The sequence below is a fragment of the Lissotriton vulgaris genome, chromosome 6 (assembly GCF_964263255.1).
Source record: "Lissotriton vulgaris chromosome 6, aLisVul1.2, whole genome shotgun sequence".
Classification (NCBI taxonomy): domain Eukaryota; kingdom Metazoa; phylum Chordata; class Amphibia; order Caudata; family Salamandridae; genus Lissotriton; species Lissotriton vulgaris.
Window position 1 is genome coordinate 1,089,821,683 of NC_141694.1, and position 26,846 is coordinate 1,089,848,528.

At 44.3% G+C, this 26,846-nt stretch overlaps 1 pseudogene; it reads right to left on the reverse strand.

Moving 5' to 3' along the window:
* Positions 1–9,381: 9,381 nt before the first annotated feature.
* LOC147708453 (uncharacterized) overlaps positions 9,382–26,846 on the reverse strand; it is a 112,118-nt pseudogene continuing 94,653 nt past the window's right edge.

The following is a 26,846-nucleotide window of genomic DNA, read 5'->3' on the forward strand; positions in this document are numbered from 1 at the left end:
CTATCATAGAAATATAGCTCTTTTTTTTACAGTAAAGTTAGTTCTTAAAAATAACTATTTTTTTTTTAGCCCCAATGCCCCCACGATCGCAGACGGCTCCCCGCATCCTTCGTGAGCCCGCATTGTTTTATCAGAAACATCACCTTATATGCTGCTCTCTCTTTCGAAAAACAATCTGCTTTCTTGAAAGAGAGAACAAATTAACTTGCTATCTTTTTCAAATAGGAAAGCGGTTTCCTGTGGAAAAGTAAAAGCGGCGATGGTATCGCCCTACCATACCAAACAGCAGTGTCCCAGAAGTACGCACACCGAGACACTGCAAGAACGGATCCCTGGGAGATGGTGGACCCCAGGGCCACCAAGGGTTCCAGGAGTGGGCAGCGCGACCCCCTCCCAACATTAAAAAACCCCGGGGAGTACAGGTACCCGGGTCTGGAAGGTCATTTTACATATTAATGCCCCAGGAAGGTGGCGTCCTTCAAATCAGTTTTTAGGTATACGTGTGACCAAGTCATAAGATCAGAGGCCAAGGACAAACACTGTGGTGTCTGTGCCAGGAAATCTCATGGATCTTGGAGAAGATAAGCGGAGAGTAAAATGAAAGTAACAGGTTTAACCCCTTCGCTGCTGATGACGAGCTCAGATCGTCATCAGTACGGCGCTCGTATGCTGATGACGAGCTGAGCTCGTCATGTAACGCGGTATTTTGAAAATAGCTGCACACAGCAGGAAAAGCCGCCGCAGCGATGCAGATAATAAAAACAGCAGAGAAAAACTACTAAAATGGCGGTGTACGGAGTATGTAATCAACGTTTGGCGCCTCAACACTACATTTCAAATAAGCATAGATACAATATGTTTAATAATATATTACAAAAGTAAAGCAGCGGATGACACACAAGGCACGGGAAAAGAAAGCGGCATATGTAATACTTGAAATGAGGAGATGTTTGCTTGGCGAACTTGAAGAAAAAGAAAAAAACGTGGGATTGGAAACAAGGCTGCGCATGCGTAGAGAGTACAACTGGTGCACAAAAAGACCCAGAAAGTTTTCCATACTATCATAGACATATTGCTCTTTTTTTGACCAATAAAGTTAGTTGTAAAAAATAACTTTTTTTTCTTTTTAGCCCCAATGCCCCCACGATCGCAGACGGCTCCCCGTGTCCTTCTTGAGCCTGCTGGCACATTTGCAGAGGGGGAACTAGTTCCTCTTGAATACTGGGGGTCCCTGGGGGCCAACTAGCCCACCAGGAACCTCCAGTATGCACCAGGGGACTGCTTTGCAGAGAGGTGTAAAAAGGGGCGTGGCCTGTTTACACGTCTCTGCAAGGCAGCCCCCTGGCACCTACTTGAGGTTCAGTTTTCGGCTACTTGGCCCCCAGGGACCCCCAGTATTCAAGGGGAATTATTTCCCCCTCTGCAAACACACCAGGGGGGCGTTTTTGGAGAGTGGAGCCTTAATGTTTTTTTGGGAGATCGGCAGGGTACGCGTGCCCTACGCTTATCCCGGGATTTTTAAAACGTGTAAAGAGGCCATGCCCCTTTTTACACCTCTCTGCAACACAGCCCCCTGGCACATAGTGGAGGTTCCTGTTGGGCTAGTTGGCCCCCAGGGACCCCCCAGTATGCGAGGGGAATTAGTTCCCCCTATGCAAACGCACCAGTGGGCTGCTTGCAGAGATGTGTAAAAAGGGGCTTGGCCTCATTACACCTCTCTGCAATTCAGCCCCCTGGCGCACACTAGAGGTTCCTGGTGGGCTAGTTGGCCCCAGAGACCCCCAGTATGCAAGGGGAAATAGTTCCCCCTCTGCAAATGCACCAGGGGGCTGCGTTGCAGAGAGGTATAATGAGGTCATGCCCCTTTTTACACCTCTCTGCAACGCAGCCCCCTGGCACATAGTGGAGGTTCCTGTTGGGCTAGTTGGCCCCCAGGGACCCCCAGTATGCAAGGGGAATTAGTTCCCCCTCTGAAAATGTGCCAGGGGGCTGCGTTGCAGAGAGGTGTAATGAGACCACGCCCCTTTTTACACCTCTCTGCAACGCAACCCCCTGGCGCATACTGGAGATTCCTGGTGGGCTAGTTGGCCCCCAGGGACCCCCAGTATGCAAGGGGACTTAATCCCCCAACTTAGAACATGCTACCGGGCGTGTTTGCACAGCGGTGGAGGTAGGGGGCAGGGTTTGAGGTGATATGTGTGCAAACATGCCCTGTGGCACGTTTTAAGTTGGAGAATTAATTCCTCTTCAATCCAGAGGTCCCCTAGGGGCCAACTATTCCAACAGGTACCTCCAGTAAACGCCACAGAGCTGTGTTGCAGAGTGTTGTAAAAAGGGGGCATGCCCTCTGAACACCACTCTGCAATGCAGCTCCTTGGCGCATACTGGAGGTACCTGGTGGGCTAGTTGGCTCACAGGGGACCTCAGTATTGAAGAGTAATTAATTCCCTAATCTAAAACGTTCCACAGGGCATGTTTGCAAACATGTCACCTCAGGCCCCGCCCCCTTCCTTCAATTTTGAGCACAATATTCCTCTAAAATCAGCAGAACTACGAATTCCGATTTACTAACCTGTTATCAGGAGAGACATCAGTGCTGCATCTTTGAGTCCTCTACTGATCCTGAAAAGTAATTCTAACCATACTTACAGTAACGTGAATGTCCTTCCATAGGCTAACATTGACTGGCTTCACTTGGAAATTCTTCTAAGTGTGGAGTTTTGAAACTTTAAAAAATTCCTCTAAAATCAGCCGAACTACGAATTCCGATTTACTAACCTGTTATCAGGAGAGACCTCAGTGCTGCATCTTTCATCCCACTACTGATCCTGAAAAGTAATTCTAACCATACTTACAGTAACTTGAAATTCCTTCCATAGGCTAACATTGACTGGTTTCACTTGGAAATTCTTCTAGGTGTGGAATTTTGGAACTTTAAAAAATTCCTCTAAAATCAGCCCAACTACGAATTCTGATTTACTCACCTGTTATCAGGAGATACCTAAGTGCTGCATCTTTCAGCTCACTACTGATCCTGAAAAGTAATTCTAACCATACTTACAGTAACTTGAATTTCCTTCCATAGGCTAACATTAACTGGTTTCACTTGGAAATTCTTCTAAGTGTGGAGTTTTGGCATTTTAAAAAAATCCTTTAAAATCAGTCGAACTACGAATTCCGATTTACTCACCTAATATCAGGAGAGACGTCAGTGCTGCATCTTTCAGCTCACTACTGTCCCTGAAAAGTAATTTTAACCGTACATACCAGTAACTTGAATTTCCTTCCAGAGGATATCATTGCCTGCTATATAAAATATATATAAATTAAATATATATATATATATATTACAATTTCCCCAAAAATTTTTACAAAAAATTCAAATTATATTAAAAATATGTAATGTAATTTAAAACATAAAATATCTAAAAATAAATACTTTAAACCAATGTAGTAAATCAGTATAAAAAAATATACCAATTAATACATTTAAAAATTATCAGTTACAAAACATTTGAAATTCACTGAAAAATCAATAGCTTTCAGCCACGTTATAGTTAGGATTTAGCATTTAAAAAACCTTAGGAATTCACTGAAAAAACCTTAGGTTTCAGCCACGTCATAGTTAGGAATTAACATTTAAAAAACCTTGCAAATTCATTGAAAAAACCATAGGTTTCACACATGTTATAGTTACATTTCACTCATACAAAAACATTGAAATTCCCCCGTTATAGTTAGTTCAGCTAACTATAACTTGCGTGCCCGCAATGTACTGCTGATGACGTCACATATTACATCACTCATGACATGGTCAGTGACATCACTCATGACATTACTGATGACATCTCAAATGACATCACTGATGACATCACTTATGACATCATCCTTGTGAAAGAGTGGCAGACCTCCTCTCACCCTAATATAACCTTTGATACACACATTCAAAAATAGAGACTACATTTTCTTTTTAAAAGGAGATGCGAATACCAGTTACAACAACCTATTCAGTAATTCCAACATGTACATACACATCCACTCATTCACCAACAGTTCTGTATAGTCACTCATACATGTACTCACTCATCATATGTACTTATAAACCTATACATCCTGTTACACACTGATACTCATCCATAGAGTTACTTACACACATACCCACACATGCAAATAAACTATCAAACATCCATTTACTTGCATATACAGCTATACCCACACCACTACATTCACTTCTGCAGAAACGTACACATACATACTCTCTTAAACAATTACTTATAGAAACACATACTTATTTATACATGAATTCTTCCAATATCTCACTCTCACATATACTCACTTATATACATAAAAACTCACATATACTAGTTTAAAGCATATGTAGTTACTCATAAAGATACTATTGAGACAGTCATTCACTCACTAAAACACCCATACACACACTCATCCATACATACAGTCCTGCACACATGCTGTCTTCAAAACACACACAAACAGCGTGTCACTCATTCATGCATCTATGCGCTAAGTAATACCCCACACCAAACCATACAGACACTCATGTAGCTACTCACCAACCCATGCAGCCACTTACACACAAAATGAGACATTGATACAGATATTTACATATTTAAACATTACTCGCTAATACATGTTTTCACTAAGATACACTTAATAAGTCAGTTATACAATCATTCTTACAAAAAACTATCCATTTAGACACTTATTTACCCATTCATTCTTCCATCGACCTTTAGATATACATATATAAAAAAAAAATATTTTTCAGAAAGACACATGTTCAGTGATGTCATTTGAGATGTCATCAGTGATGTCATGAGTGATGTCGCTGACCATGTCATGAGTTATATAATATGTGACGTCATCAGCATATGTGAGGATATGTGTGAATAACTCTATGTATAAATGTACGTGTGTAACAGGATGTATAGGAGTATGAGTACATATGATGAGTGAGTAAATGTATGAGTAACTATATAGAACTAATTGTGAATGAGTGGATGTGTATGTTGATTTTGGAATTACTGAGTAGGTTGTTGTAACTGGTATTGGTATCTCCATTTTTTAAAACATTTTAGGTTCTATTTTTGAATGTGTGTATCAAAGGTTATATTAGGGTGAGAGGAGGTCTGCAACACTTTCACAAGGATGATGTCATCAGTGATGTCATTTGAGATTGCATGTGTGAGTATGTATGTGAGTAACTCTATGGATGAGTGTCGGTGTGTAACAGGATGTATAGGTGTATGAGTACATATGATGAGTGAGTACATGTATGAGTGCCTATATAGATCTGTTAGTGAATGACTGGATGTGTATGTAGATTTTAGAATTACTGAATAGGTTCTTCTGACTGGAATTGGTATTTCCATTTTTTTTTTAAATTGTAGTTTCTATTTTTGAATGTGTGCATCAAGGGTTATATTACGCTATTACGCTGAGAGGAGGTTTGTCACTCTTTCACAATGATGATGTCATCAGTTATGCCATCAGTGATGTCATTTGAGATGTCATCAGTGATGTCATGAGTGATGTCACTGACCATGTCATGAGTTATGTAATATGTGACGTCATCAGCAGTGCTTTGCTAGCGTGTGAGTTATAGTTAACTATAACGGGGAAATTTCAATGGTTTTGTATGAGTGAAATGTCCAGCTAACTATAACATGTGTGAAACCTATGGTTTTTTAGTGAATTTACAAGGTTTTTTAAATGCTAATTTTCAACTATAATGTGTGTGAAACCTATGTTTTTTTCAGTGAATTTTTAAGGTTTTTTAAATGCTAATTTTTAACTATAACGCGGGTGAAACCTATGGTTTTTTCAGTGAATTTCTAAGGTTTTTAAAATGCTCATTTTTAACTATAATGTGGCTGAAACCTATGTTTTTTTCAGTGAATTTCAAAGGTTTTGTAAATGATAACTTTTAAATGTATTAATTGTTATAGTTATTTATACTGATTTACTACATTTTTTAAAATTATTTATTTTTATATATTTTATTTTTTAAATTACATTACATATTTTTTATATAAATTGAAAAATAAATGTTTTAAAAAATATTGAAATTGTAATATTTTTTTATATATATTTTTAATTTATATATATTTTATAGAGAAAACACTTTTATTTGAAAACACTTTTATTTGAAAACACTTTTATTTGAAAACACTTTTATTTAGAGACACCTTCGGCTCTCTTTGAGTTAGGTTGCTATAATCTGAATTCCTTGCTTACCTACCAAACTCTTGTTGCTGTATCTGTCAGAAGCGCCTAGAGACCTGACGGTGTTTTGGCGCTATACAAAACCCAGATAACAATAACAATAACAATATAGCAGGCAATGATATCCTATGGAAGGAAATTCAAGTTACTGTAACTACGATTAGAATTACTTTTCAGGATCAGTAGTGGGCTAAAAGATGCAGCAATGAGGTCTCTCCTCAATACAGCTGAGTAAATCGGAATTCGTAGTTCGGCTGATTTTTGAGGAATTTTTTTAAGTTCCCAAACTCCACACTTAAAAAAATCCAAGGGAAACCAGTGAATGTTAGCCTATGGAAGGAAATTCAAGTTACTGTAAGTATGGTTACATTTACTTTTCAGGGTCCGTCCTGGGCTCAAAGATGCAGCACTGACGTCTCTGGTGATAACAGGTGAGTAAATCAGAATTCGTAGTTTGGCTGATTTTACAGGAATTTTTTAAACTTCCAAAACTCCACAATTAGAAAAATTTCCATGTGAAACCAGTCAATGTTAGCCTGTGCACTGTTAACTCACTCTACGTTTTCTCACTGTTGTGCCTCTGCTGTGACCCAGAGAATGCCCTAAGACCGTGCCTGCTTATGTTCTTTGTGAAAAACGTTCTTAACGGTAGCAGCATCACCTTTTTGGTGTGTAGAAACACACAGCCTATGTCCACATGTGCTGTATACTAGGTGGTGCGAAGGCGAGAGGTGAAAATGTAAGATTGCACGTAGTGACCAGCCCCTGCACAAAGCAGGTAGTGCAAGAACAGAGAGGAGAACGACTCATAATCGATGGCAGCCCAAAACCAAGACTTTCAAAGGGTGGAGCAACTATCTAAAGAATCAGGATGGATAAGAGTTTAGTCTTACATCATTGTGAAATATGGAGAAAGTCTGAAAAGTAACGAAGTACAAGTAGGATGTTCCTCAGATGAGAGATTGGATGGACAACATTTTTAACAAAGGGATATTCTATGAAACTGTGGATGATAGTGGAGGTTCTGGAAAGCTGTGGAGGATGTATGCAACATTAGGAGCTTGTATGCAGCGTGGAAGTAATATTCTGTGAATTGTTAAGAGTGTAACAATTCTGTAGGTTGCTGAAGGATAGGAGCCAAGTTCTGTAGTGTCAAAGCACACGAGTGACTTCTGTATTGTTGTGAAAGATGTGAGAGGAGGAATTTGGATTTGTGAGGAATAGAAGCGAGGTCTATGGAACTAGGAAGGATGCAAGAGGAGCTCAAGAAAGCTGCTAACGGTGTTCTGTGGAGTTGCGAGGGATGGGGGAATTCTGTGCAACTGTTAAGGAAAATGAACAAATGGAGGTGACTCAAGAGCTATAAAAGGCAGCAGATGTGGGAAAACAGAAGACATTCTGCAAATTAGTTAGGGGGAGTTATGCATAGTTGTAAAACATGGGAGGAAATTTCTGTATATTTTGAAGGTGTAGGTTTGCGATGGATGGGAAGTATGCTCTACACTTTTGAAGGATGGGGAAGTGCTATGAAGTTGAGAAGGGGTAGAAAGAGTTTGTAAAGATGCGAGAGCAGTTTTGCAGATTTTCAAACATGCAACAGTTCTGTATAGTTGTGAAGGATGGGAGGTAGGAGATAGAGTGCGGCACGCTAACCCCTGGGGGCATCTTGGTGCCGAGTATCAGAGGTGGTACTCACTTACTTTATCGACTTCGGAAGGATGAAGGGCTGAGTGGTCATGCCGGAATTGAAACGTGTGACAAGGAGGTCAAAGGGACATTCCTGACCTGGTCAGAAGATAGCAGAGAGAAGCAAGAATGGCAACTACTTGACCCGAAGGAGGTCAGCAAGGGAAGCATTGAGATGCTGTTCAAAGTAGTACTGTATCTTCCTGGCCTGACAGGGTGGGTGAGCTGGTAAACTCAGCAGTGCTGCTGAGACCCCGAGGCTGAAGCAGAAATGTAACAGCGCCAGCACTTGGTGTCCCAGGGGGTCTGATCGCTATTGAGAGGTGCCAGTAGTCGCCAATTCAAAGTAGTGTGTCACTTCAGTGAAGAGGTGAAACTCTCCGTTTCAAACTAAAGAATTGGAAGCACCCAGTGTCTGACAACACCAGCCCATTTAAAGCAGGCAAACAAGGGACTTCAGTGCAAACCGGCAATATCACTCAGTGACACCAGGACTCACGGTGGCCTGCAGATCACAAGACTGAATCCAGCAATATCACTCTGACTTCAGGGCTCACTGTAGCCTGCAGATCACAAGACTGAATCCACCAATGTCACTCGATGACTTCAGTGATCACTGTGGCGGGAGTGCAGATCACAAGACTGAATCCGGCAATAGCACTCAGTGACTTCAGGGCTCACTGTGGTCTGCAGATGTCAAGCCTGAATCTGGCAATGACTGTCTCAGCCCTTCCTCCTTCCGTTGTAAATAGGCTGGGAATCATTACACCTGGTTACGGTATGTCATGATACTGTCACAAAGCTCTCTTTGAGGGGCACTCCTCTGACAGAGGCCCATGTTTGCCAGAGCACCAGAGGAGAGCGTGTCTGCATCAGAGGAGAGGTGTCCGCAGCAGGAGTCAGGACAGGTTTAGGACAGAGCTAGCGAGCTATGGGGTGGGCTGACAGACGGAGACCCCCATGGCACACTTCAAACTCTGCACAGGGCTGTGCATACACACTGGAAGACACCTACAGACACTTCACAACTAACAGACAACGAATCTGGCAACACTGGGCTACAGTTCTAGCATTTACTGAAAAACTCAGAGCAGCGCCATTTTAAAAAGACAGAGGTCAGGCCCCCTAGAAAGTACAGCAAACGAGATTCTTCACTGGTGACGTTTGGCCAATGAGATTTGCTCTAATTTTGATAGCGAGGCTTGGAATGCAAACAATGCCGGATAGATTGACGTATCCCTCTTCAGGTTGAGAGATGATTGGAAGTTTGAGTTAGAGAGATTGGATGCAGAAATGCGATGAGAGATATTTCGGCTCCGACTCCCAGTGCTGGTCATTGATTTAATTAAATTGTGGCCAGATGGATATCGAAAATTGGTGGTCTAGGAGTGACAGCAGAGAGGGACGGGGTCACAATAGTAGAGGCACAAGGAACGGAATTTGGCAGTCAACTTACACATTTATTATTGTTTCCTGTGTGCCATTTCGACTACCAACTGCACACACTAGCTTAGTATTGGAAGCCCGGATTCGCCATACGACTCCTCCACTACCACCGCTTTCCAGAGCCACCAGGTTACAGATGAAATCGCCTGTCTTCAGGTCCCAAAGTTTAATGGTACCATCATCTGAGCTTGTTACCACAAACTTCGAGCTGAACTGTAAGCAAGTGACAGCACTCTGGTGCTTCTGGGGGTCCTGCAGTGTCTGTAAGCACTGTCCTGTCTTTATATCCCAGATCTTCACAGTGGAGTCAGCATTTCCTGAGACGAGGGTGTTGTCCCGCAGCTCCATCCCACTGGTCAGGGACTGATGACCCATAAGCGAGTGCAAACAATTTCCACTTTCCACATCCCAGACACGGATAGAGGTCTCCAAGGAACCGCTCACAATATGCTCCCTATCAAACTGCAGGGAGTAGACTGTTGGTGTGTCCTTGCAGAGTGTGAATGCAAGTCTCCGGGTCCCAGACCTTCACAGTGTAATCGTAAGCACCGCTGACCACCTTCTTGCCATCGTACTGCACCCAGCGAACAGCAGCCACATGACCCATAAGTACATGCAGACACTGTCCAGTCTCAATGTCCCAGAGCCGCAGGGTGGCATCACGTGAGCCGCTAACAACCCAGCTTGCGCGGAGGTGCATGCAGCGCACTGTGGATGTATGCCCGTACAGGGTGTGGATGCACTCGCCAGAGTCTGCGTTCCAGACCTTCAGCGTCCTGTCTGTGGAGCCATTAATCACTATATTATCTCTCATCTGAGAGGACCAGACGCCGCCTGTGTGCCCCACCGATGTCTGAACACTCTCTCCTGTGATAGCAGACCAAACCTTTAGCGTGTTGTCATCAGACCAGCTAACTATCCGGTTCCCACAGAACTGAAGACAAGTTATGACGTGATCATCATGTCCCTTTAGCACCTTAGGGGGCCTGATGTCCCGCCTTGCCAGTTCATATATATCTTGTGCTGCCTCATGAAACCACATTTCCATGGACTGTACATGAAACCAGGTGTCAGCATCCTCCGCCGTCTCAGGTTGAGGGGCTCATCAATTCCTTCATCTCTGCATTTTTCCCGCCATAGCAAATTGTCCTCAGCCAGGATCCTCCAGTAGCGGCAGGTCTGAGCGGCTCGCAGAAGGTCCCAGGGCTGTAGGAAGGATAGTACGTACAGGGCAAGCTCTTTGGGTAGTAAAGAGATGAAATCCAATGCGATAGCGAAACATACGGAGAAAGAACATGAAAGACGGTGGGAATGTCTCAAATTCTGGGCCATAGAACAAGTGGCATTAAGTTTCATATTCATTAGAGAGCCTCCTATTTTCATATCATCATCATTATAAACGTGTGCAAATATAATAATAAACACATGTGTGCTGCAAACAAAAAGTAAATATAATGTTTACAAATCATTGGCTTGCTGAATGTCATGGCGTCTAATACATAAAGAAAACACATAAATAGTTTACGGTATATGATCACCTTGTTGTGTGGCATCATAAGTTCATTTGCGCCCAAAAATAATAGTAATAATGAATTAGTGTGAAATTTTATCAAAAAAGTCTCGGGTGAGTAGCTGAAACCCACGGCAAAAGATGCACGTACTGGTTGAGCTACGCCCCCGTTCACATGAAAAGCAGTCAGATAGGCAATATAAACCGGTTTACAAGCATGCTACCCAAGTGGGTACAGCCGATATGAGTAAACACCTAAACATACCAGTGAACCTCTCAGTAAACATATGATTGATACGCCCAAGTGGGCCATAATAAAAACTTATAAAATATAGCCTACCATGTGACACTGTCTGGATATTTAGACATATAACAATAATCAAATACACTACTGATCGAGATTGCTTAGCTAGCAGCTTATTTGACCCTAGTGGGTAAAAATATCCAGTGTACTAAATACCTAATGCAGGATCATATACAAACTAATAACAATGTGCAAATTACATATTGTTTCCGCCTCAGTGGCCAGCATTTGCATAACATTGTAAATCACGTTGGAACTGTGGCTCGATGACTTGCATCATATACTTGATTTGAGATGGTTCACAGCGATTGATGAGCTCATCCAATGTTAGCAACCTCTCGGGACTGGTCCACTTCTGAAAGGTTCGCAGCCAGTCCTGCAGCTCTGCTGGAGGGGCGATGGAAGGGATTCGTTGACGCTGATGCCGATGGTGGTTGGCATTTCGCAGGTCCCAAAACGCTGTGGCACTGTTTATGCATTGTGCTAATGACCTAAAACTGCTGTACTCTGAGTCTTTGCATAACTTCTTTCCAGGAGATAGGGCTCTCACATCGACACCATTCTCAGACTTTCGTTTCATCTTGGGCCGAACATGACGAATGAGGTTCCCCTCCTCAGTACGCTCCAGATAATCAATCCAGTGCTCATCCATCATATAATAGAGGTAGACGTCACTGTCATCCTCTCCATCTTCGCTCTCTTCCTCCCCTTCATCCTCTCTTCGCACGCCACAGCGGTCAGACTCTTCCGACTCATCCTCCTCTTCCTCCCCCCAAACGGCCTGAATCTCTGACTCTTCTTCCTCCTATATGCCCGTGCCTCTGGAATGTTCCTGAGACACGTTGCCAATCAAAGCATCTCCTGTAGAACTGGATAGCCTTGGCAGTGTGTTGTTGTGCGAGCAGCTACCCCGGCCAGTATCACCACTGCACTGCCTCTTCCGGCCCATCAGGCGGTCACTGTTAATTTCCAGAATGCGGGTGGTAATCCCCTTCACATGCAGGAGATCTTCTAAGGAGTTGAACCCCTTCAGCTCCTCTCTCTTCCGCACGATGCCCCGGGCTCTCCTCCTGCCGATACCCCTCATCACCCCCTCCAGCTTGTTGACACCTGCTCAGTTGATGTCCACCGTGCTCTGAGGACCTACAGGCCTCCGTGCTCATTTATTAATATTTTGTTTTAATTGAGCCTAAGTATGCCGAGTTGGAATCCCCACGTAAAAAAAAAATGCAATATTTTTTTATCGGAAGGGTATGCGTACCTACGCGAACCCAGCGATTTTTCCCATTTTCCCCCCAAAAAATTGGGGGGGGGCCTTGGGGGTCCTTGTGGGACCCCCTGAGCAGGCCTAGGGGGTCAGGGTGTTTCTACCCTGCCCCCTTTGCGGGTTTTCCACCTTGTTTCCCTGCTTTCTTGTGCCTCAGTCTACGAGGCACAAGATGGCTGCCAACACTGGTTTAGAGTGTTGACAGACAGTTGACAGCCAATTAGCATTTCGCTCATGCTCGGGAAGGTACAGAGTACAGTAAGCTTACAGTAAGCTTACCGTAACACCTCCAATATATATCTATAATTTTACTTTTGATTTACTCAGGAACTACTGAACCGATTTACACCATTTAACAAAAAGCGTGATCTGCAAACGTTCTGCCAAGTTTTGTGTAATTCCGTTCAGCTGTTCGGGCTGTAGCCCTATCTAAAGGTCCTATGGAAAATTGCATGGGGAAAACACGTTTTGGGACCCCCCTTTTTTCTCGGCCCCCACTTGACAAATCACCCCCAAACTTTCAGGGAAGGAGCGGAGCGGAGCAGGCCATTTTATTGGAGAAATTCGCGAAGATTCGTCCACCAGCGCCAAAGTTATTCCAAATAGAATGTTATGGATTTCCTATGGAAACTAGGTTTTAACTATAACTACCTACTGGCGACCGCCAGTAGGTAATATATATATATATATATATATATATATATATATATATATATATATATATATATATATATATATATATATATATATATATATATATATATATATTACCTACTGGCTATCGCCAGTAGGTATATATAGTTAGGATTTATTCCCTATGGGATTTTTGAAAATTCTATGTCTAATAACTTTGGCGTTTGTGGACGGAATCGGATGAAATTTTCAGGAAAATGGCACATTTTGTGTCTGAGCAGCCCTTGAAAATTTGGGGGGGTTTTGTGGAGGGGGGGCCGAGAAAAAAGGGGGGTCCCAAAACGCGTTTTTCCCATGTTAATTTCCATAGGGCGGTTGGACTCACTTTTAGCTCGAACGGCTGAATGGATTTGCACGAAACTTGGCAAAATTGTAGGGACTGTTAGCCCGATGTGCCTTTGCTAGGTCTCAATATATGTGCTCCAGTAGTTTTTGAAAAATTAACGTTCAAAACAAGATATATATCTGTAACAGCGCTCCGGGCTGCGGTCCGGTTCGCTTACTTTTCGCGAAACGGAACTTTGCGCGCAGAAAGCTGATTGGCTCTCCGGTGTCTGTCAACATTCTAAACAGTCCGGAGCGGCCGCCATCTTATCTCTCGGTAGGATCGAGAGAGAAGAAGAGGTGAAAAATGAAGGGGGAATTTAATGAAAGGGGGCAAGGTATACTCCTCTTGACCCCCTAGGAATGTTGTTGGGGTTATTAAAGGGTCCCGTGGGGAAAATAAAAAAAAAATGATTTTTCACGGTAGAAGCGCTTCACGGGCCGCGAACTGGGCCGCAAACTGGTAGCGAAACGGGAATTCGCCATTTTGTGCTTCGTTTTAATTAAATTACTAGGTATAAGGGGGTGCGGGAGACGTATCCTAATCCCCTATGTTTCCTGAGGGTGGCTGAGGAGGCTCATATATGTTGATACATCTCTTCCAGCGGCTGTGCGTGAGCTTTTTTTTTTTTTTGCTGCGTGACGTCTGTTAACGTTCGATTTGATGGAAATCAGGAAGTGTTGACCGCCAATTTGTCACTGCGATAAAATATTTTGTAATAAATGAATCCTTATTGATAAACATTGTCTGCGCCATCTTGCCTTTTTTCCAATGCCACAATTTTGTCGTGCACGGCAGCCATTTTAGATGCCAGGCTGGTCCCAGGCTATCACCTACCCCTGCGGATGTAGTTTATGGCCCCAGCTGTAGAGAATCCAGACATGCCAACCCTCCCGATTCAGGCGTGAGACTACTGATTTCAGTGCTAGTCTCCCGCCTCCCGATTTCTGCAAGCAAAAACCCGGGGGCATATTACCAACAACTAGCGTTAATTTTTGTCTCTAACTTGTTTAGAGACAAAAATTATCGCCGCACATCGGCGATTTTTATCGCAGATAAACCTTGCTATTAGCAAGGTTTATCGCAAATGCGATAAAAAACGGCCGCAATGCATGAATATCGCAGAAAAGTCAGCGATATTCATGTATTATCGAGCAAATGCTCTTAGCCATGTTATCCACCTCCCATTGGATAACATGGCTAAGAACTGCTCAGGTCAGGTGTTAGCTTTTGGAGATATTCGCGCTTAGCGCGAATATCTCCAAAAGTTGGTAATAGGAGATAGCGATGTTAGGGACTGTTTCCAGTCGCTAACATTTTGGCACGCCCACTTTGCATGTCATTAGTGATAAATATCACTGACATGCAAAGCGGGGCCCAAGATGGTCGCTATCTCCTTTTAGCTGTCACTAACTGGTGTTAGCGACAGCTTGGTAATAGGGAGATAATTTTATTTCCGCTTTTTGGCTTTTAAAGCCAAAAAAGCGGAGACAAACCCCCTTGATAATATGCCCCACGATTCCTCGGGGGTTTCAGCTGACAAGGCTTGGTATTGTGTTACGTGGTAATTCTTCCAGGAAACCAGAAGATCGATGCAGGGGTTCTAGAGGGTGATAAACCATTTAAGCCTCATGAACAAGCGCATGGCCACACCAGTGCGGCAACTTGCTGGACACAACCTCGGTGCCATCCGGATCTCGGCGCGTTCGAGTCACTGTACCGCAAGAGTGACCGGAACTCAGCTGGACACGCCGTCTTTCGGTGCAGCATTGTAGGATGGCCACACCAGTGCGGCAATTTGCTGGACACCAACTCGGTGCCATCCGGATCTCGGCGCGTTGTGCTGCCTTTGGCCTATTCGCACATCGGTCCGCTACTGACGCCGCCTCACGTGCCAACGGATTTTCTACGCTTTTTGTAGCCCTATGCCGCATAACAGGTCATGTGACTTGTTTATAAAACTTTTCATTGGTTCATTTTACTTTTGGTTTCCTAAAGATGGAAGGCTTGGTCATATGACCTAAAAATAACACTTTTCATTGGTTTAGAACATTTTTTTTTCCCAAACGATGAAAGCCCCACCTTGTTTCTGGATGATTCAGACTGAAGCTGGCGTCAGCATGAGAGCACCACCATCTCGTGGCTCCGTCGTGGTCATTCCGCGAGCAATCATGGCAGCCGCTCCCCACCGGAAGCCTGCAGGAGTCAGGGTAAGATTGTAGAATCTTCACGGCTGAGGGGACGCTTTCCGAGAATGGGACCCAAGCCCTATCAGGGAAGCGTCCGAGTTTCAGGGTGTCCCAGGGCCATTTTAGTGGACCAGGCCCAAAACCGAAGAGCCGTCCGCCATTTTAAGAGTCATGTGGCAGCCGCCTATCGCTGCACCGAAAGAGCGGGAGCAACTTAACTACATGGTGAGCGAGACGCTGTAGTTGCAAGAGCGGGCGGAAAACAGCTGAATGGCGGAAGAGGCACAGTGTAGCAAAAGCGGGCGGAATGGCAACTAAAAAGGTAAAGGGGCGCCCCACTACAGCGTGTCTTCCGGTCAAACGGATTGTGGGACAAAGTCCAGAATAGAAGAGTCATCAAAAGGCAAAAAGTTCCGCCGGACCCCGGGAGCCGGCCGCCTATGTCGGGGGCGATCTCAGGCTACACCAGTGCTATAAGACTTGGGGAAGGGGTCGGAGCCAAGCGTCTTCTCCGAGTCCGTGCCATCACACCGCCCCTCGGGGGCCTCCGTCAAGCGGTTTAGGGAGGTACCATATAACATTGTTTTCAAATGCAGTCAGGTCCACAAACGACCCTCACTTACTTTGAGAATAGTGAAGCTGCAGTAGGTGGAAATAAGCTTCAGACAGTCTTACAAGCACTGCTTTTGTAAACATTTTTTGATTTTTTTGTATTTTTGCACAGGTCGCCAGTAGGTATATATAGTTAGGATTTTTTGAATAGGGATTTCTGAGTGATGTCACTGACCATGTCATGAGTGATGTAATATGTGATGTCATCAGCAGTGCATTACACGCGCAAGTTATAGTGAGTCCAACTAACTATAACGTGGGAATTTCAATTGTTTTTATGTCAGTAAAATTTCCAGGTAACTATATCTGGTGTGAAACCTATGGTTTTTTCAGTGAATTTGATAGGTTTTTTAAATGCTAATTCCTAACTATAACTGGTGTGAAACCTATGGTTTTTTCAGTGAATTTCATAGGTTTTTTAAATGCTAATTCCTTTCTATATCGAGTTTCTAACCTTTTTTTTTTTTTTACAATTTGCTGTTTTTTTGTAAGTATTTTTTTTTTATATAATTTTTTTCTTTTGCACTCTGGGTGCGTGCTCCGGGAAGCTTTCCGCTAAGCTCTCCGGTAAGCTTTTCGTTAAGCTAACCGGTGAGCTCACCTGAAAGCGCACCCAGAGCGCTACTTTCGTTCGTGAAAAAAATATGAATGAAAAGTTAATAATAATGCAAAACATTTCGTAACATACAAATAAAATCAGTTTTTTTTTATAAGGAAAATGATTATGCATTTCTGAAAAAGTTTGATGACGTCACTTCGGCGCGCAACGTAAGTGCCCTCGGAAGCGCCTACGTTTGCGCCGCGTAAACGCACCCAGAAGCGCCTACGTTCGCGCCACGTTTGCGCCCCGGAAGCGCCTACGATCGCGCCGCATAAACGCACCCGGAAGTGCTCCGGAGCGCGCAGCGTAAACGCGTCGGGTCATGTGACCCTAAAATAACACTTTTCATTGGTTGCTAACAGTTTTTTTTACAAAGAATGAAATCCCCACCCATTTCCTTCACTTCTTATTTCACTTTTGTGACTGAAAGACCTGTTTTTTGCTCCTGGATCTTTCTTGATTTACCATGGCTGCCAGAGAATCCAGCAGTGAGGATGAACCTGATTTCATCAATGAAGAGCCTACTACCCCAAAGGTGAAGGAACATTTTATTTGGAAATTTTTTAAGATTCCTGCTGACCAGAAGAAGGTGAATGCTCCAAAAGTGGAGTGCAGGATCTGCAAACAGGTCCTGTCACGGGGTGACCCCCCAAAAAATACTCATTTGGGAACTTCACGATGATCCGGCATGTGGAGAGGAGGCACCCCCAGAATTATGCCCGGGAAAGTGTCAGGGCTCTGGCACAAGAGGTTCCCAGTGATGGGGCCTCTACATCCACCAGAGGAGCAACTTCTTCTAGGAGGGGGAGATCACAAGAGCTGGTTCCGAACATTCAACCTGCTTTTAACCATGGTGCCCTTAGATGCAGATACTGCAATCAACTGCTTACCTTTGGAGAACAAAGTGTACAGCTCATGGTTCGAGCATTGGAGAACCATCGCTGCCCTTCCCACCCCTAATTTTTTTTGTTTTATTTTGCTCCTGTTGAGCAGTTTCCATTCGAAGCTCCATATGCTTCTCTTCAGGGGCTTTAACGTCAGCGGCGTGCATGACCGCCAACCAACTTCTCCATTTTCCATATGCCACACCCACCATTGGGAGGCTCAGATGAGACTGTGCGTTTATGGGAAGTATGGTGTGGAAAGCACAAATCAAGTCCTGTATGGACCCCGCAAGAGTGCCCGCCCTCGATTCCATGTACCGCTGCTGCTTCACGAGGTGGACAACCTGGAGCGACAATTTACATGCGGCAGTCCAGCCGTGGAGTATGCACCACCCCGTTACCCTTGGGGGTCACGGAAGTGAAACAGCAGCCGTACATGGGATCGAGGACGGGCCAGCTTGTGGGGTCCATACAGGACTTGATTGTGTGCTTTCCGCACCACACTTCCCATAATGCACAGTCTCATCGGAGACTCCCATCGGCAGGTGTGTCATATGGAAATTGGAGAAGTGTGTCAGCGGGTGCGCACACCGCTTCCGTTAAAGCCCCTGAAGAGAAGCAGATGGAGCTTCGAAACGCGTCGGGCAGATCCATTACGGAGCGGCATCTACAAGCGGATCCCCGTCCTCACCTACACATAAATTAAGCTGCTGCTCGTATGCTACTCAAGAGGTGGACAACCTGGAGTGACAATTTACATGCGGCAGTCCAGCTGCGGAGTATGCACCACCCCGTTACCCTTGGGAGTCACGGAAGTGAAACAGCAGCCGTACATGGGATTGAGGACGGGCCAGCTTGTGGGGTCCATACAGGACTTGATTGTGTGCTTTCCGCACCACACTTGCCATAATGCACAGTCTCATCGGAGCCTCCCATCGGCAGGTATGTCATATGGAAATTGGAGAAGTGTGTCAGCGGGTGCGCACACCGCTTCCGTTAAAGCCCCTGAAGAGAAGCAGATGGAGCTTCGAAACGCGTCGGGCAGATCCATTACGGAGCGGCATCTACAAGCGGATCCCCGTCCTCACCTACACATAAATTAAGCTGCTGCTTGTGTGCTACTCAAGAGGTGGACAACCTGGAGTGACAATATATATATATATATATATATATTCACTGAAAAAAACATAGGTTATAGACCATATATAGTTAGGAATTAGCATTTACAAAACCTTATTTTACTCACGCAAAACCATTGAAATTCGCATATATAGTTAGTTGCACTAACTATATATCACGCACCCGCAATCCACTGCTGATGATGTCACATATTACATCATTCATGACATGGTCAGTGACATCACTGATGACATCACTGATGACATCTCAAATGACATCACTGATGACATCACTGATGACAACATCCAGTGACTGTATGTTTCTGTAAAGTTAAAATATGTCTTACATATTGAAGAATGAGTGGATGTATAAGTGTCTGGATGAAGGATTTAGTAGGTGCATGACTGACTGTATGAGTTAGTGATTAAATGTGTCTCACTGAGTGCATGGGTTAGAGACTAAACTGTCTTAATTTGTGCATCATTATGTCTGTTGTTCTGTAAACTTCTGCATGTGTTGATCAATAGCTATATGAGTAACTATATGGGTTATTGATTGGTTGCCCAAGTATTTGTATGGGAGACTGAGTGTGTGTGTGGGTGGCTGGGAGGTGTATGACTCTGTGCATAGATGTGTGAGCAGTTGATTCACTAGATGTATGGGTTCAAAAGTGCATGTGGAAACAGCTGTATGGGCGGTTGACTGTGTGCATGAGTGTATTGGTGAGTGAATGTATATCTCAGTGCTACATGTCAAAGTAAGTACATATGTAAAACACAGTACATGTGAGAGTTGACATATATAAATAACTGTGCATAAGAGCCAGTGAATGTGTGAGTGGCTGTATGGATCATTGTGAACTTGTATCAGGGATTGTATAAGAGAGTAAATATGTGTTAGTATATGTTTGAATAAGTAAGGTGTGTATAACTGTATAGTTGAGGAAATGGAGGTGTGATTGATTCTTTGCATGACTGACTAGGTGTGTGAGTAACTCCATGGATGAGTGACAGTCTGTGAGTGTCTGTTTACACTGATTGTATCTAAGGTTATATTAGAGTCTGAAGAGGTTCATCGTATTATCACATGAATGATATCATCAGTGATGTGATCAGTAATGTCAAATGAGATGTCATCAGTGATGTCATCAGTGATGTCATTTGAGATGTCATCAGTGATGTCATCAGTGATGTCATTTGAGATGTCATCAGTGATGTCATTTGAGATGTCATCAGTGATGTTGAGGAAATAGAAATTTTACATGGTCAATGTGTCCCCTGCTTGTACCCCACGTTTAGTGTATGTGCATGTCACCCATGCATTTTCCCTCTCATGTCTGCAATAATGATGCCTCTGCATTTCCGTCCCACATTAGAATGTCAGTCACTAAGTCCCCCATGAAAGAAACGTTAATTCTGCACTGAGGCCCATGTTGCCAATGTATTTGCATTGTGCACGTTTAACATCAAGATGAACCCGTTTTGTGGCTCAGCCTGAGCCAGGACCCGAATTAAGGTTTTTCCCTGCCTCCAGACACTCTGAAAGCTGCAGCTCAGCTACGTATCCCTGACCTCTCGCATACTTCTGGCTCAGCTGAGAAGGGCCCAGCACGGGGTGCCAAGACAGTATTTTGCACACAGTTATCTGCTTGCTCCACAGAAACACATTCCTGCTTAGTGAAGAAGGTAAACAGAACCCGTCTGCAGAGATAGGGCCTAGCTTTTCTGTCTCTGTTTAAGTGATTTACAGAGCTTGCATCCATAGAAAGCCCATGGCCCCCACGCAATGCACGAAGAAATATATGCCCACACTGGCTCTTGGTGATGAGCAACCTTTGCTTGAGCGACCTTTACTTCAGATAATACATCCTCCAAACTTAAGACATCAGATAATACCAGACATGCAGGTCGTCCTGACACTGAAGGCCTCTCTATTAGATCGAAAGTCAGCTCCCCCCAGCTTCCCCCAGTTACACGTCAATTGCACGTCATGACCAGGTTGCGCACACAAGTAGGGCAAAGGTTCCAGCTGGCCATGCAGACCCCCTCCATGTATCCACCCACCTATGACTCACCTATGACTCCTCAAGTGAACGCCCACATGTACGCCCTCTTGCACGCCCACATGCTCTTATCTCTCTCTTTCTCTTGCTCTGCCTGGAGCGCTCCTCCTTCTCTATGCATTTCAATGTATATTCAATGTATAAATATTGTACTCTGTGAATAAAGTTCAGAAGACCCTTCCTGAACCTTAGTGGTGATGGAACCCGATTCTCCCTTAACTCGAGTTACTGAAATAAAGCCCTTTTGAATCGGACACCACGGACTCTGCCTCTCATTATATGCATGACCCTTTGTTTAAGTATAGAAAATATGACAGGGTAATATTTAATTTACCACATAATTCTGGCGCCCGAATAGGGACAAATCCCTTTCCCCACGCGCCGGCGATGTAGGTCCAGCCCTTGCCCCCTTCTACAGCCGTGACGGACTTCAAAGTGCACACGACAGCGGGATTTCCTGCTTACTCCCTCAGGCCCACGGAGGAGACGGACTGCGACCAGGCATCCACACGAGGCGGTGAGGATCGCGGATCATCCCAACCAGAGCCCAAGCCGTGAGAGAGCAAGGTCCGAGGTTTCCAGAGGCCCACCTGTTTCGAGGCGCATGCGCAGTATCGAGTTCACGCAGTATCAAGTTTCCGAGGCCTTCAAGTTCTGCTTCCCGGTGAGTAGCGCTATTGGGAATGCATAAAGATTAAAGACGGGTTCATTTATTTGAGCTCGGTAAAGACGTGTCTCGTTCATACGGGCACGGTAAAGACGGGTCCATTTCGGTGGGCACGTTAAAGACGGGTCCACGGTAAACGTGGGCACGGTAAAGACGTGTCTCTTTACGAGACCGGTATGGTTGTACTGAATTCCAGTGCATAAAGTTAACTGTTTTCAAGTTCATGTTTTTCCCCATGTATCAGTTAGAATGTATCTGTTTTAGTGTTGTAGTGTGAATGATTGTTTCAGTCAGAGTATTTTTGTGTTTATTGTGTTGTTCATTAAGTCAGTTTCAACATGCCACTGTTTTCGAAATTACGTCAGATAGGGACCAGGAAAGGAATACTCGAAGAGTCAGTTCCCGTCCCGCCTAGAGACACACCTGGTCATTACATGTATAACAAACACGGGCTAGATGCCATATTGTTTTTAGACTTATGGGTAGATTACACGAAGGATTTAGATGCGAAGTACAGATGGCCTGCCTCAGGAACCTGGGATTCTGAATGCATTATGAAAGTAGAGGAAGCGCTATGGAAAAGGAAAGTAAGACCGTCTCAAAAAGATGCCATTGAGTTATGGCATAAAGAAGCGCATAGGAGAGCAGAGAAAGAATTCCACCAAGCAGAGAGAAGTAAACAAGCAGCGGAAAAAGCCAAAGAAAAAGAACTGCGGGAAGAGGGGGAACGGGTCATGGCAGAACAGGCAGATAGAGAAAGAAATGCCCTTGTTGCTGGTATTTATCCCGTCCTCTCAGAAGAACTAGCTAGAGTGACCCCCTCAGAAATACCCCGTAGGTCGCGTACGCCACCACCAGTACCCTTTAGAGTACGTAGAACGAAGCCGACAGCCTCTGAAGCTTTTATTTCCTCCTATCTAGAAGAGCCCGCACCTGATTACGTAAACGCAGATTTCCCTCCACCCCCATCAGAGGCTCAGCTCCAACAGCTCCAGCAGATCGTGAAAGACGACGTAGGGCCCGGGGCCGTAGGGAGAGTGGGGCCACCGCCAACGCCACGAACGCCACAAACGTCATCAACGCCATTTAAGTTTTCTGTAGATGTAACAATTCCACGTTGCATATACGATCCAGTACCAGGAAAGGGTTCAATGCTCGTGTTCTCACTAAGATTAAGAAAAGCCGTCGACTATTTGGTCACATTACCAGGCATGAAGGAACACCATGATAAAATATACCATTTCATTAGAACGGGGGAGGGACCCGAGAGTATAGAAAAGGCCATGGAACACAGAAAGGTGGAGGTTAAGAACTACATCCTACGTTTTATGATTAATTGTCTGATCAGGGAACAAGACCAACCAGACAGAGATGTAAAGCGAGGTCTGATAGAATGGAGTGACAACATAGATGCCGGTCGGCATGATAGACAGGGACAGACGGAAAGTATGTACAGAAAAATACGGAAAGAAATATTAGAAATACACAGTGAAGAGTCTGACGGGAAGTTTGAGTCATTAACGGAAGATTTAGAGCCAGAAAATGAGGCGAAGGACAAAATGAATTATGTGGGCAAAGCACGACAGTTTGATAGGCCCAAGTGCCTCGACTACCGTAAACAGGGACAGGCTATAAAAGAAAGATATTCCCTTGAAAATCTATTCCAAGCTACTGAAAAGGCCCTGAAACGACGGGTAGAGAGCGAGCGATCCCACACCCCACACGAAAAGGAATTGGTCCGGTCAGCTGTCCAGTGGGTGTCCAATTCCAATATATATAGTAATGATATAGTGGCTCAGACTTTCTTGAGCCTTCCGCCGAACGAACAGCGTTTGGCCGGTATTTACATGGTCCAACATTTGATAAAGTTGTATGAGAGTCAATATTCTGATCCTGGTCACTTGTATAAATTACTGGACGATATACTTCTAGAAAGATGGACAGGCCTAGGTACTGATTTAATTAATGTCATTTTGGATCAACGACATAAGTACTTAAATTCTCTGACCACATGCATGCTTCCCGCCCCACACCACGACAGAAAGAACCTATACATAGACAGACAGAACCCCCTACGAGAGGTACATCCCGTCAAAAATGCAGCGGGTGAGCTTCAACGAGTGTATGTTTACACACCCTTGACGAAATTAGAAATACTGGAAATGAAAAAGATGCTGCCCTGCCATGATAAAGACCCGGGGGGGGTTTCACCGAGAGTTAAAAGGCATTCTACGCATCGGAGATTACACGTACGCTGACATTCTGAAATTATTGAAAGTACTGTTACCTGCTGGTATTTACGAAAAGCTTAAGGAAAAAGACTGGGAGGTGGGAGAGAAAAAGATAAGTTGGGCAGAATTGGAAACAGAGGATAAAGGCAGGCACCAGGGGGTTGGTCTTGGCGACAAAGCTAAAGCACTACCTGAACTCCTGGTACAGGTTTTGCCGAGACTATTGATTACTAAAAAGGAAGACTGGCATGCTATTTCAGCCTGTAAACAGAAACAAGACAAGGACACAAGTGATTTCCATTCTAGATTCGAGAAATGTTTTTCTATTAATAGTGGTCTTAAGCCCAGTAGCGAGTCATATCCTCATCTTTTCGTGAGCAAATTAGTAGAGAATTCCTTACCCCAGATCAAAAATAGAGTACTGAAGGTTGAGAGTACTTGGCAAGCAAACAGCCCTTCCCAAATGTTGCAAATGTTACAATATCACCAGAACAGAATTAGAGAAGAGCAGGATCATGAAAAAAGACGCATGAAAGAGACAAAGATGAAAGTGCTGGCTGCCCAAACGGTGCCGGCAAATACTAACAAAAATGGCACGACACTTGTTAAAGGGAACTGTAATTATTGCAAACAGCCAGGTCACTTTGTAAAAGATTGTGCTGTCCTGAAACACAATATAGCTACAGGCAGAACCAAAGAACGACCACACGTTCCTAGGCAGAATAGCACCCCACAGAACACGCAACAGACAGTAGCGAATTTTCCACCCCCACCGCCACCTGTTAATGCCCCGACACAAATGTATCAGTACACGCAGTCAGACTATCCAGAATACCAACGGTTCTCATGAAACAGCCTAGAGAGGGAAGTTGGCTTGCCCCTTATTGAGGTTCCTGTAGATCAAGAGGGTCCTTATGTACATAGTCGTGTATTGGGACAAGACAGAAAATTTCTGATTGACACAGGGGCGAGCAGAACTACCATCAGCCATGACGAGGTTCCAGGGGCACCCCTTTCAGGCTCACAGAATGTTTCCCTGGGATTTTCAGGAAAGCCTATTGTTAACGAAGTATCGAAACCAGTTTCCCTAGGAGTTGGTCCGTTGTCACGTACCACAGACTTGCTACTTACAAAGTCATGTCCAGAAAACTTGCTTGGTATAAAGACATTAAAAGAACTAGGAGCAGTTATATGTTGTTCTCCAGAAGGAGTACGACTGTTCTTACGTGATTTTAAGGGACATTATGTGTTGAAGGATTTTGACCACAGACTCCAGAATGTACCACAGCACCTATGGGCACAAGGTCCAACTGACGTAGGTTACATGCACATTACACCATACCGTGTCACTCTCAAAGCAGGAGTAGTGCTACCACGTATCCGACAATACAAGTTACCACCTGATGCCGTAGTAGCCTTACTGAAAATTGTTGACGAGCTCATTGCACAAGGGGTGGTAGTGGAGACTGACTCGAATGTATGCAACTCGCCAGTTATTCCTATTCTTAAACGAACAGACCCTAATGCACCACCAGTTTACAGACTAGTTGTTGACCTTCGAGAATTGAACAAATTGTAGTCCCTCAATACCCAATGGTCCCAGACATTTCTTCATTACTGACTGCTATTGATTCTGAGGCAACGTTCTTTACTGTTATTGACTTGAAAAATGCTTTCTTTAGCGTTCCGAATCATCCAGATAGTCAGTATCTCTTCCGATTCAGTCTAAATGGACGTAGCTTTAAATTTACGAGAGCTCCCCAAGGTTTTACAGAGAGTCCTAGCATTTACAGACAAGCATTAAAAAGACAGCTAGACAGTATTAATATGCCTACCAACACTGCACTGCTCCAGTATGTAGACGACATCCTAATTACAGCACGATCAGAACCAGACTGCGAAAATGCATCACTGACAGTTTTACACTTTCTGGCAGACAAGGGGCACAAAGTGTCCCCTTCGAAGTTGCAATTCTGTGCACAGCAAGTGGTGTACCTTGGACACTTGCTGTCCAAGAGGGGTAGACAGCTGACACAAGAACGTATTCAGTTAATTGCTAACCTTTCACAGCCCAAGACACAAAAGGAAGTACGGGCCTTCATTGGCCTCACTTCATACTGCAGACAATGGATTCCCCAGTATGCCTATCTAGCCAAACCACTCATACAGTTGACAACACAGGAGGCAGCGTCTTCGACTGTCCTCCCTTGGACACATGAACATACCTTGGCATTTGAAGGATTAAAAAGAGCCTTATGTCAAGCACCAGTTTTAGCGACTCCTTGTTACAGCAAACCTTTTATGCTTTTCGTCACTGAACGAGATGGAACAGCATTATCTGTCCTTACACAAGATCAAGCAGGAAAACACAAGCCGAGTGCTCATTTTTCTAGTACACTGGACCCAGTGGCCCAGGCTCTGCCTGCGTGCCTGAAATCAGTTGCAGCAACAGCCCTAGCCATAAGACAAAGTGACTCCATAGTGCTGTTTAACTCAGACACTCTGTTCATCACCACCCCCTTTTCTAAATCCATAGTGCTGGGACATCCCCTGACAGTACAGGTACCACATGCAGTGGAAGTTCTCTTGAACAGGACACGGACACAGCACTTAACTGTAGCGAGACTGACAGGATATGAACTGACGTTATTTCAGCCACACATAGAGATTAGACGATGCAATATTCTCAACCCTGCTACACTTTTGCCCTCAAGTACAGTAGACACTGCACCACATGACTGTGTGGAAATAATGAATACAGTAACAAAACCAAGACAAGACCTGACAGATATTGCACTGCCAGACCCTGACCTGACACTTTATGTAGATGGTTCATGCATGAGAACAAGCACGGGAGAGTTAGTGGCCGCATATGCCGTGACCACTGCTACTGAAGTCATAGAGACACAAAGAACAGACATTCTGTCAGCACAAGCAGCAGAGCTTATCGCTCTGACACAAGCCTGCATAAGAGCTAAGCACTTGAAAGTAAACATTTATACAGATT